This window comes from Pseudophryne corroboree, chromosome 5 (genome assembly GCF_028390025.1).
Source record: "Pseudophryne corroboree isolate aPseCor3 chromosome 5, aPseCor3.hap2, whole genome shotgun sequence".
Classification (NCBI taxonomy): Eukaryota; Metazoa; Chordata; class Amphibia; order Anura; family Myobatrachidae; genus Pseudophryne; species Pseudophryne corroboree.
Genome location: NC_086448.1, coordinates 622,814,484 through 622,827,225, shown reverse-complemented (window position 1 = coordinate 622,827,225; position 12,742 = coordinate 622,814,484). Strand labels below are relative to the sequence as shown.

At 43.5% G+C, this 12,742-nt stretch overlaps 1 long non-coding RNA gene across 2 annotated transcripts in view; it reads left to right on the top strand.

The window, feature by feature from the left end:
* The window catches only part of LOC134928148 (uncharacterized), a 196,425-nt gene that overhangs the window by 109,414 nt on the left and 74,269 nt on the right, over positions 1–12,742 (top strand). Inside the window, exon 4 of one of the 2 annotated variants that reach the window (XR_010177841.1) lies at positions 2,140–3,056. The exons of the other annotated variant lie outside the window; for it this stretch is intronic. This is a non-coding gene — a long non-coding RNA (uncharacterized LOC134928148). Of the gene's footprint in view, positions 1–2,139; positions 3,057–12,742 lie in introns of those variants that run through there. 2 annotated transcript variants of the gene reach the window in all.

Sequence of the window (12,742 nt, the reverse complement as noted above, 5' to 3'; positions counted from 1 at the left end):
TATACAGTATTACATAGATGATGCAGCACACTGAGGGCACACTGAGGCTGAGCACAGATATGGTATGTGACTGTGTCACACTGTGTATCGTTTTTTTTCAGGCAGAGAACGGATTAATTAAACTGGTGGTCACTGGTCACACTATCAGCAAGTAGTACTCCGTCCTAATATGCTCCCCAAAATTAGTAAATCAAGTGTCTCTACTCTCTACTCTCTAGTCTACTCTAAACGGAGAGGACGCCAGCCACGTCCTCTCCCTATCAATCTCAATGCACGTGTGAAAATGGCGGCGACGCGCGGCTCCTTATATAGAATCCGAGTCTCGCGATAGAATACGAGCCTCGCGAGAATCCGACAGCGGGATGATGACGTTCGGGCGCGCTCGGATTAGCCGAGCAAGGCGGGAAGATCCGAGTCTGCCTCGGACCCGTGTAAAAAGGCTGAAGTTCGGGGGGGTTCGGTTTCCGAGAAACCGAACCCGCTCATCTCTAATTTGAACAACTGGCTACCATGCTTAAATGACCTGAGGGCAATGAGGTTAGCTTATGCGGAACTACCTGTTGCTCAAGCTGACTCTTATAAACACCTAATACCAGCCATACTCGCCAGGATTGGGGTGACGGGGCCTAGCAAAGTCCAAAGTTTTATGACTGGCAACTGACCACCTCTTAAAGCCAAAGGGTAAAAATGGCCGAGTTGGCACAGCAAAGTAAAGCATGGTTACAAGCGGATAAGAACACCTCTCAGTGTATCATGGAGGTTGTTGCATTAGACCATGCTGTATGGGTATTAGTTTGTGAGGTTCAACAATGGGCTCTCCAGGCTGACCCCCAAACAATCGAGGAGTTGGTAGTCATACTAGAATGATTTGTGACCTTGGGGAAGCTGAATAAACCCAAGCAAGGGTACCAGACAGTTCCTAAGCCAGGGCCCAGGTTCCAGCGGTTACAACAGACAAACCACTTCCAGTCATGTGCTATAACTGCAGTTAACCTGGTCATGTATGCCGGGACTGCCAAACCAGGGTAAGCCGATGGACTGTAGCATGGATAAATTGGTCCAACCTGTTATTAGTATGCTGGCAGGCATTGCTTCTCTGGAAATAAACCACCTTTTTCCGGATGACCATACAAATTAAAGGCTGGAAGGTCTTGGCCTTGATTGATACAGGTAGTTAACTGTCCCTTCTGTCAGCTAACCTGGTACCAAAAGAGCTGATTAGGTGTTACCCTCAATTAAAGTACTGTGTATTCATGGGGATGTGGAAGAGTACCCCTGGGTAAACTGTTGGTGGTGTTAAAAGGGCGACTGATTAAAATGGTACCTGCCATGTCCCCAAGGTCTCCCTACACAGTGATTTTGTGCTGTGACTTTCCTCTTGTACAAGAGATAATAACCTGGCATAAAGGAAACCGTCTGTCAAAGTCCCTAATAACACAAGTGCTGTACTCTGCCAAAGTCAGGTAAAAATAAAACCTTCCCTTGTCAGTGAGAAGCAAGAGGAATGTGATCGGGAAGATGAATGGTCACCCATCCAAAGAAATGTTTCTTTACAGGAATATTTCTCAGAAAAATAATGGGAATTTGGTACATGCATTTGAAAATGTTGCAATGATAAATGGTAAAATAGAAACTGCTTTACCCCCTGGCAGCACACCCTATTTTGTGGTAAAGAGTGATTTATTGTACCAGGTTGCTTATTTACAAGGTAAAAAGATAGACCAGTTACTGGTTTCCAGGTAACATGAGAAGTTGGTACTGAGGGCGGCTCACACACATTTATGGAGTGTTCCTTTAGGAGAGAAGAAAACTCTCCAACGTATTCAGTAAAGGTTCTTCTGGCCAGGTATTCATGCTGCAGTAAAAAAAGTATTGCCAGGAATGCCCTGTATGCTAGAAGACAGCACCCCGGACAGAATTTAGAGCACCCCTTATTCCCCTTCATATCATGTCCGTACCTTTTGAGAGGATTGATATGGATTGGTAGGTTGGAAAAGTCTGCTCATGGGCATCAATATATCTGAGTGGCAGCTGACTATGCTTCCACGTTTCCTATTTTATACTTGCCTAACACAAATGTGGATTAAATTGTTTTTAATTATATTTGTTTGGCGCTGTTTTTCATTTTAATGCTTTCAGGTACTCTGAGGCAATACCACTACGGAATACTAAGTCTAGCACCAGGAGCTGGTAATATTATTCACACGGTTGGGATCTCAGAGGAGGTACTGATGGACCAGGGAACTACTTTTATGTCTAAATTGAAGGATCTGTGCCGCCTGTGGGGGTTGATAGAATTACCACTTCAGTCTATCACCTACAAACTTATGGACTGGTAGAATGATTTAATCAAACCCTGAAGCAGATGATAAAGTGGGTGTTGTTCCAAGAGAGGTACCTACCTAATATTTGCCGTATATTGGATGTACACCAGTCATCTACAGGGTTTAGCCCTTTTGAGCTCCTTTATGGTCGGCAGCCTGGACAGATTTTGGATTTCTTAAAGTAGGGCTGGGAGCAGCAACCAACTGAAGAGCCTGATATTGTGTTTCAGTTATATGGTCGCCTAAGGTAAATTGAGCCACAGGTAACAGAGCATATGAACCAGGCCCAACAACATAAAAAATGTAACTGTGATGTCACAGCTGTTAACCACAAATTTAAACCAGGGGACAAGGTATTAGTTTTAGTTCTCACCCCTGAAAGTAAACCGTAAGCCAACTGGCAAGGTCCTTATGAGGTCATAGAGGCTGTGGCACCCATTAATTATAAAGTATGACAGGAGGGTAGAAGGAAAGAGATACAAATTTACCATATTAATTTGTTAAAACCCTGAAAGGGAAGTGTAGTCAACCTTTGCTTCAGGCCCTCAATACACTGGACTGCCAGGTGCTGATTGAAGCTTCGTTAAGTCCCAACCAAGAGAGGGAAGCTCAAAGTGGGATTGTAGAGAATTAAATCAGTAGTATAAAGAATATGAAATTTATACCAAATAAGTCAGTAAATCAAAGGCAACATTAAAATGACAATCAAACCAGCAAGTACAAAGAATTGCAGATGACGTATCTTCCTCTTGATGATGTTTTCCTTCAGAGGTGGTTCATGTAAATAAAAGATGAACAATGTGTAGTGTTATCTTGATTTAAAATATGCAGTTCTTATACTAAGAAGTGGAAATGTTCAGATGACCAAGAATAGCATCAGGCGTACAGATAATTTGTTGAGCATGTACGCCAGGTATATAAAGGTTTCATATTAATGGAAACAGTACCAATAGTCCACAAACACCCTAAGGGGGAGAGTGATGTAGCGTACCCAAAACTAACAAATTTTGTGGCTTGGTTCCTCCTATCAAGGTTTCTTTCACTTGTTCCTTACAATCCCAATCTTCTATAGATAGCTTTTACTAGAAACTCACTTGACAATAGAATGGAAGACGCATATCAAGGTTTCTTTAAAATACATCTTAGAAATAATTGTACACCAATCACAAAGATGGTAGCAATAAGAGCATACCCAACTCACAGTTAAAACGGTTGGGATCCTCACATGATGGTTTCTTTGCAAATGGCCACAGACGCGTCACACACATGGGGTATATGCAATTGCGGTCGAATTCCGCTGGAATTCGACCGTTTTTAAATTTGACACAATTTAACAGTCAGACACCCTCCCGCCGGGACCCGAATTCGACATATTCAATAAAAAACGGATTTGACAGTCCCGCTGTCGAAAAACGGACCAATTGACGATAGTGTGCGTCCTGGATTCGACTTCATGGACGGCATAAAAGTGTGTAAAAAATCCTGAAAAAAAATGCGTGGGGGTCCCCCCTCCTAAGCATAACCAGCCTCGGGCTCTTTGAGCCAGTCCTGGTTGTAAAAATACAGAGAAAAAAATGACAGGGGATCCCCCGTATTTTCACAACCAGCACCGGGCTCTGCATCCGGTCCTGGTGCCAAAAATATGGGGGATAAAAAACGTAGGGGTCCCCCATATTTTTAACACCAGCACCGGGCTCCACTAGTCAGAGAGATAATGCCACAGCCGGGGGACACTTTTATATCGGTCCCTGAGGCCGTGGCATTAAATCACTAACTAGTCACCCCTGGCCGGGGTACCCTGGAGGAGTGGGGACCCCTTAAATCAAGGGGTCCCCCCCTCCAGCCGGCCAAGGGTGAAGCCCGAGGCTGTCCCCCCCATCCAAGGGCTGCGGATGGGAGGCTGATTGCCAAGTGACAAAAATAAAGAATATTGTTTTTTGTAGCAGAACTACAAGTCCCAGCAAGCCTCCCCCGCAAGCTGGTACTTGGAGAACCACAAGTACCAGCATGCGGGGGGAAACAGGCCCGCTGGTACCTGTAGTTCTACTGCAAAAAAATACCCAAATAAAAACAGTACATGCACACCGTGAAAGTAAAACTTTATTATATACATGCACGCCGACACACACATTCTTACCTATGTTGACACGCCGACTCGGTCCCCTTCTCCACGTACAATCCATGGTGTACCTGAAAATAAAATTATACTCACAAAAATCCAGTGTAGATCTGTCCTTTTCTTGTTTGTAATCCACGTACTTGGCAAAATAATAAAACGCAAAACCCGGACCACGCACTGAAAGGGGTCCCATGTTTACACATGGGACCCCTTTCCCCGACTGCTGGGACCCCCCCGTAACTGCTGTCAAAGAGGGTCCCTTCAGCCAATCAGGGAGCGCCACGTCATGGCACTCTCCTGATTGGCTGTGCGCGTCTGAGCTGTCAGACGGCACATAGCACTATGCTGCTCCATTATAGTCAATGGTGGGAACTTTGCGGTCAGCGGTGAGGTTACTCGCGGTCAACCGCTGACCGCAAAGTTCCCACCATTGAATATAATGGAGCGGCATAGTGCTATGCGCCGTCTGACAGCTCAGACGCGCACAGCCAATCAGGAGAGTGCCACGAAGGGACCCTCTGTGACAGGAGTCACGGGATGTCCCGGCATTCGGGGAAAGGGGTCCCAGTGCGTGGTCCGGGTTTTTGCGTTTTATTATTTTGCCAAGTACGTGGATTACAAGTAGACGACAGATCTACACAGGATTTTGGTGAGTATAATTTTATTTTCAGGTACCCCATGGATTCTACGTGGAGAAGGGGACCGAGTCGGCGTGTCAACATAGGTAAGTATGTGTGTGTCGGCGTGCATGTATGTAATAAAGTTTTACTTTCACGGTGTGCATGTACTGTTTTTATTTGGGTATTTTTTTTTGCAGTAGAACTACAGGTACCAGCAGGCCCGTTTTCCTCCCGCATGCTGGTACTTGTGGTTCTCCAAGTACCAGCTTGTGGGGGAGGCTTGCTGGGAATTGTAGTTCTGCTACAAAAAACAATATTCTTTATTTTTGTCACTTGGCTATCAGCCTCCCATCCGCAGCCCTTGGATGGGGGGACAGCCTCGGGCTTCACCCCTGGCCCTTGGGTGGCTGGAGGGGGGGACCCCTTGATTTAAGGGGTCCCCACTCCTCCAGGGTACCCCGGCCATAAGTGACTAGTTGGGGATTTAATGCCATGGCCGCAGGGACCGGTATAAAAGTGTCCCCCGCCTGTGGCATTATCTCTCCAGCTAGTGGAGCCCAGTGCTGGTGTGAAAAATACGGGGGACCCCTACGTCTTTTGTCCCCCGTATTTTTTGCACCAGGACCGGACGCAGAGCCCGGTGCTGGTTGTGAAGATACGGGGGATCCCCTGTCATTCCCCCCCCCCCCCCATATTTTTACAACCAGGACCGGCTCAAAGAGCTTAGGAGGGGGGACCCCACACATTTTTTTTCAGGATTTTTAACCCATTCCCACCCCTTCCCACTGAAAAACAAACTCTGATCTCTCCATATTATTTTAGTCAGTAAAAAAAAAATATTATTTATAAAAAGATATAAATAATACTTGTGGCTCCTAATAGACAAACCAAGTACATAATCCCTTCTAATATAAATAGATATGCTATTAGCAATAAAAAAAAAACAAAAAAACCCATGTTTTTAAAAAAAATTATTAGATCCCGCCATCAAAATGAGGTGGACTGAAATTGACGAAATGACTGTCGAAAAGCACTGTTGTCGAATCGACATTCTTCAATTGAATATACTTTTGTCGAAAAGCCGCATTTTTACCATTGCAGACATGTCGAATTTGACTACTGTCGAATTGCAAAAAGTCGAATTTGAAACGGCCGTTTTTTTGTCGAAAAGTACTGTATTGCATTGTCGAATCTTTTTTTGTGTCGAAAATGCCCCGTTTTTCGACATTTGCGGCAATTTGAGAGCAATTGCATATACCCCATGGTGTCCATTAAAAACTAAACTTTTTTTATTATCCAAAAATAAAAAAAAATCTTAAAATATGTAACAGGATCCATTCAAAGTCCAACACCATATAAGAAAGTAGATGGTAATGTGTCCCAAATATGAAGATGCAGATCTGGACTACAATCTTAACACAAATAGGCACAATATACCTTCAAAATGGGTTATCATAGCTTTAGAACAGTCCTTATAGATCCACATTATCCTCACCAATGCATTTCGATCCTCTAGGGATCTTTGTCAAGGAGTGGAGAGAGAGTGGACTATGGAGATATTTGTACCCCTTTACAGGAAGTGACAGCGGCTTCCTGGGGTTACTGATGCATAATGTGTAAAAGCATGCCAAATTTATTAAAATCAGTATTAAAATAAATTTTTACCATAGTAAATAGGTCCCCCAATGTTTATAAGTTATGTCTGCCCCTGTGTTAAAGATAATAAGCCTATAAAGGCTTTCAGCAGCTCCGTTTGTGCTAAGTGTAAGGCGGACCAGACGTTCCACGTTCTACCTGCGTTCCACCACCGCTGGAAGTGCATGCATTCCAGCTATGCGTTCTAGTGATGGCAATAATATACAGTGAGCGGAGATGTTGATCACAGAAACAGGGGAGATGCTGGCAATCCTATGAATATACATTTTGCACAGATAAAAAAATTAATACTTTAAATTCAAAGGAAAAAAAATCTTTTTTTCTTACATTTAGATAAAAACGGTGATACAGAGGCTGGCTATTCTATGAATATGCAATATGAAGTGCACAGAAAATTAATACAGGTTGAGTATCCCATATCCAAATATTCCGAAATACGGAATATTCCGAAATACGGACTTTTTTGAGTGAGACTGAGATAGTGAAACCTTTGTATTTTGATGGCTCAATGTACACAATCTTTGTTTAATACACAAAGTTATTAAAAATATTGTATTAAATGACCTTCAGGCTGTGTGTATAAGGTGTATATGAAACATAAATGAATTGTGTGAATGTACACACACTTTGTTTAATGCACAAAGTTATAAAAAAATATTGTCTAAAATTACCTTCAGGCTGTGTGTATAAGGTGTATATATAACATAAATGCATTCTGTGCTTAGATTTAGGTCCCATCACCATGATATCTCATTATGGTATGCAATTATTCCAAAATACGGAAAAATCCGATATCCAAAATACCTCTGGTCCCAATCATTTTGGATAAGGGATACTCAACCTCTACTTTAAATTAAAAGGGAAAGTTCTATTAAAACTGTGATAATACTGTATATACACACAATTTTCCTTTATGGATATATTGGTAATTTAACGTAAAAGAGTGCAGAATACATAAAGGGACATTATAGGGAAACTATATTAAAAAAGGGTAAGGAAGTGGTTATAAAAACCATTTTGATTCGTACTCCGAGTACGCCCAGCATCCCGCACAACTGCTAAACTCGGGCAGCATTACAACCTGCAATTGCCTGTAAACTGCCGGTGGTGAGAGTACAATCTATCTTCGATTTTACACCAGTCTATCTGATTCCTGTCATAATCTATCTATCTATCTATCTATCTATCTATCTATCTATCTATCTATCTATCTATCTATCTATCTATCGATACGGTATATATAATAGATATGAAACCATTTATTGTGAATGTGCACTACTCACAAGTTCCGCAATGTGCAGGATTGGTGTCAAGTTTAAGGACATACAAAACACATCCTTCCTGTCTTTACTCACAGGGCTTAAGTGTGAAAAATACAAGTGTTACATTAACATTTCAGTCCCTCCAGAATTTCTCTAAAAACAAAATAGCAGTGTAAAAAGAGCATTTATATAGTATGGAGTAAATGAGAACACCTATTAATGAATAAATGTTATTAACCTCACATGGGCATACAATAATGGTATGTATGTGTGTCAGTGCACATATTCCCTTGAAGTCAAAATGCTGATTGTTAACTAAGAAATGTACTGTATAAATCAATAAATTATGTTATCATATAAAAATGCAATATCATTTCAATAGTTGCAGATAGGTCACTAACAAAAACATTCACTATATATGTAATTGAATTATTTAATTTAATCACACATATCAATGACATCCTTAACTGATAATGAGCGTTTGTGGTATCCAATTTCCATAATACCTTTAAGCATACCCCCCCAACTGTCCCAATTTTGGTGGGGCAGTCCAACTTTTCGGCCACTATGCCTGATTCATGTTTGCAAGTAAAGCCAAAAAAGCAAGTAACTTTGGCCCTCATTCCGAGTTGATCGCTTGCTGCCGTTTTTCGCAGCGCAGCGATCAAGTGAAAAAGCGGCAATTCTGCGCATGCGCATGGTACGCAGCGTGCATGCGCTAAGTACTTTCACACAAAACGTTGTAGTTTTACCCAACCTCGAGCAACGTTTTTCAGTCGCTCGAGTGTTCGTAGTATGATTGACAGGAAGTGGGTGTTTCTGGGCGGCAACTCTGCATTTTCAGGGAGTTTGCTAAAAACGCAGGCGTGCCAGGCAAAAACGCAGGAGTGGCTGGGGAAACGGGGGAGTGGCTGGCCGAACGCAGGGCGTGTTTGTGACGTCAAACCAGGAACTAAACAGACTGCAGTCATCGCAAGATAGGAGTAGGTCTGGAGCTACTCAGAAACGCCATGACATTTTTCCTGTGCCGTTCTGCTAATCTTTCATTCGCACTTCTGCTAAGCTAAGATACACTCCCAGAGGGCAGCGGCTTAGCGTTTGCACTGCTGCTAAAAGCAGTTAGCGAGCGATCAACTCGGAATGAGGGCCTTTGTGTGTGGAACAAACCATGTTGCCATGCAAAAGGAGCAATACATTTATATTTTTTCTATGCAGGGTAAATACTGACTGCTTTTGCATGTAGCCCACAAATGTTAGACAGCTTTATGTTTACACTACAATTTAGATTTCAGTTTGAACAAACTCACCCAAATCTAAATCTCTCTGAACTTGCTACATCTGCCCCACCTGCAGTGAAATATGGTTTTGCCCAGCTGCGTGCTTTTTAGCTATGCTCAAACATGTCCTCTGTCCCATGTTAGGAAATGGTTGGGAGGGCACAATCTTACCTGCTGCTCTGCATAGCATAGCAGCAGGTCAATGGCCCTCATTCCGAGTTGTTCGCTCGCTAGCTGCTTTTAGCAGCATTGCACACGCTAGGCCGCCGCCCTCTGGGAGTGTATCTTAGCTTAGCAGAATAGCGAACGAAAGATTAGCAGAACTGCTACTAAATAATTCCTTGCAGTTTCTGAGTAGCTCCAGACCTACTCCTAGATTGCGATCACCTCAGTCCGTTTAGTTCCTGCTTTGACGTCACAAACACGCCCTGCGTTCGGCCAGCCACTCCTGCGTTTTTACCTGGGACGCCTGCGTTTTTTAGCACACTCCCTGAAAACGGACAGTTTCCGCCCAGAAAACACCCACTTCCTGTCAATCACACTACGATCACTCGAGCGAAGAAAAAACGTTGCTCGAGCTTGTGCAAATCGCCAAAGTTTTTTGTTAAATTAGTGAACGTATGCGCGCTGCGTACCATGCGCATGCGCATTTTCCACCTAATCGCTCCGTTGCGAAAAACGGCAACGAGCGAACAACTCGGAATGACCAATAGACGGTGCTGGGATAGGTTGGGAGCAGCCCAGCAGCTTCGGAAGCACTGGGCACATCCAGCAGAGTGACAGAAAACTGGGATGTGATGCTAGACAACTCCATTGTGACTCGTGACCACCCCTGACTATGTATGTATAGCTTACTCCAAAATGTTGGGAGGTATGCTTTAAGAGCCCTACACACTGGTCGATACCAGTGAAAGATATGAATGATTTTGTTCATTAATGAATGAGATACCGCTCATTCATTGCTGGTGCCGGCTCGTTTAAACATGCAGGCCAATATGGACAATATTGTCCATATTAGCATGCATTGCTATGGAGGCGGGTGAAGGGGGGAGTGAAGAAACTTCACACCCCCCGTCACATCCCCCCCCGCCGCCAGGTCGCCCGTCTGCTGTATCGGCAGTCGGGCAGCTCGGCGAGTCTGTAGGGCCCTTTAGTTGCGTTGAAAAATACCCAGCATTCCAATAAAAAAACTCATGTTCCAATCAATATCTAAGATCAGTAGCTGTTGCATATTACTGTAAGTTACAAATTAATCACGGATAAAATATAAACAATGAGAAGCTGCTTGTGTGAAATGTTTATAGATACAAAACACGATTTCCCTACGTGTCCTTATTACAGATACCCATGTGATTGCATTATATTGTTTATTTAAATTGTCACAAAAATCACAGATTATGTTTTATCAGGAAAAACTGATAACCTCTGATTTGTACATAAAGCTGCTCTACCATGGGGGAAATTATTTCCCCTCCTATCCAGCACTGCTACCCCAGGGGGAAACCATTTCCCCATCTATCCAGCACTGCTACAGAGAGCTATTCTTGTTGGCTCAGCCAGTTCCTTAACACAGGACCTTCAAGTAATTTTTATCAAACCACTCTAAATGGTGGCAGGGGCATGTATGAGCTGGTGAAGGGGGGTAGCGAGTGAAACCATTCTGTGGCTTGTGTAAATTTGGTATGTGACTATAAACTCTCCTTGACTTCTTTCTCAGATGGACAAAGAGTTGATAAGTAAAAGAACACAGCAGCAGACACTTTACACTGGCTTTCCTGCAGTGAGCTGACGTATTTTCATTTATACTACTGACATTTTTATTGATAAACGAGACAGGTTTTTTTGGCCAAGCGCAAAACTGTAGTAAATCAATTCCGAACCAACCTCTAGGAAACACAGGAGCTCTACAGACACATAGCTGCAGGTACAATACAGTGTCCCACTGTGATACGAATGAAAGACAGTCTTTAGGGCTGTGCACAAGAATAGACAGAATTCTTTCCAAATACAACACAAGGAAAGAAAAGTTTTCAGTGACACAGTTATACTTCCTGGCACAGACATTTGTCACATTAATATATTTTACAAAGAGACTATATTAATCTCTGCTTCATGAATCGTTTCACACAAATGCCTGTTCATTAATAATAGCTGAATAATAAGATTTTACTTACCGATAAATCTATTTCTCGGAGTCCGTAGTGGATGCTGGGGTTCCTGAAAGGACCATGGGGAATAGCGGCTCCGCAGGAGACAGGGCACAAAAAGTAAAGCTTTTCCAGATCAGGTGGTGTGCACTGGCTCCTCCCCCTATGACCCTCCTCCAGACTCCAGTTAGGTACTGTGCCCGGACGAGCGTACACAATAAGGGAGGATTTTGAATCCCGGGTAAGACTCATACCAGCCACACCAATCACACCGTACAACTTGTGATCTAAACCCAGTTAACAGTATGATAACAGCGGAGCCTCTGAAAGATGGCTTCCTTCAACAATAACCCGAATTAGTTAACAATAACTATGTACAATTATTGCAGATAATCCGCACTTGGGATGGGCGCCCAGCATCCACTACGGACTCCGAGAAATAGATTTATCGGTAAGTAAAATCTTATTTTCTCTATCGTCCTAGTGGATGCTGGGGTTCCTGAAAGGACCATGGGGATTATACCAAAGCTCCCAAACGGGCGGGAGAGTGCGGATGACTCTGCAGCACCGAATGAGAGAACTCCAGGTCCTCCTTAGCCAGAGTATCAAATTTGTAAAATTTTACAAACGTGTTCTCCCCTGACCACGTAGCTGCTCGGCAAAGTTGCAATGCCGAGACCCCTCGGGCAGCCGCCCAAGATGAACCCACCTTCCTTGTGGAGTGGGCCTTTACAGATTTAGGCTGTGGCAGGCCTGCCACAGAATGTGCAAGTTGGATTGTGCTACAGATCCAACGAGCAATCGTCTGCTTAGACGCAGGAGCACCCATCTTGTTGGGTGCATACAATATAAACAACGAGTCAGATTTTCTGACTCCAGCTGTCCTTGCAATATATATTTTTAATGCTCTGACAACGTCCAGTAACTTGGAGTCCTCCAAGTCACTTGTAGCCGCAGGCACTACAATAGGCTGGTTCAGATGAAATGCTGACACCACCTTAGGGAGAAAATGCGGACGAGTCCGCAGTTCTGCCCTGTCCGAATGGAAAATCAGATATGGGCCTTTGTAAGATAAAGCTGCCAGTTCTGACACTCTCCTGGCCGAAGCCAGGGCTAGAAGCATGGTCACTTTCCATGTGAGATATTTCAAATCCACCTTCTTTAGTGGTTCAAACCAATGAGATTTTAGAAAGTCCAAAACCACATTGAGATCCCACGGTGCCACTGGAGGCACCACAGGAGGCTGTATATGTAGCACTCCCTTAACAAAGGTCTGGACTTCAGGGACTGAAGCCAATTCTTTTTGAAAGAAAATCGACAGGGCCGAAATTTGAACC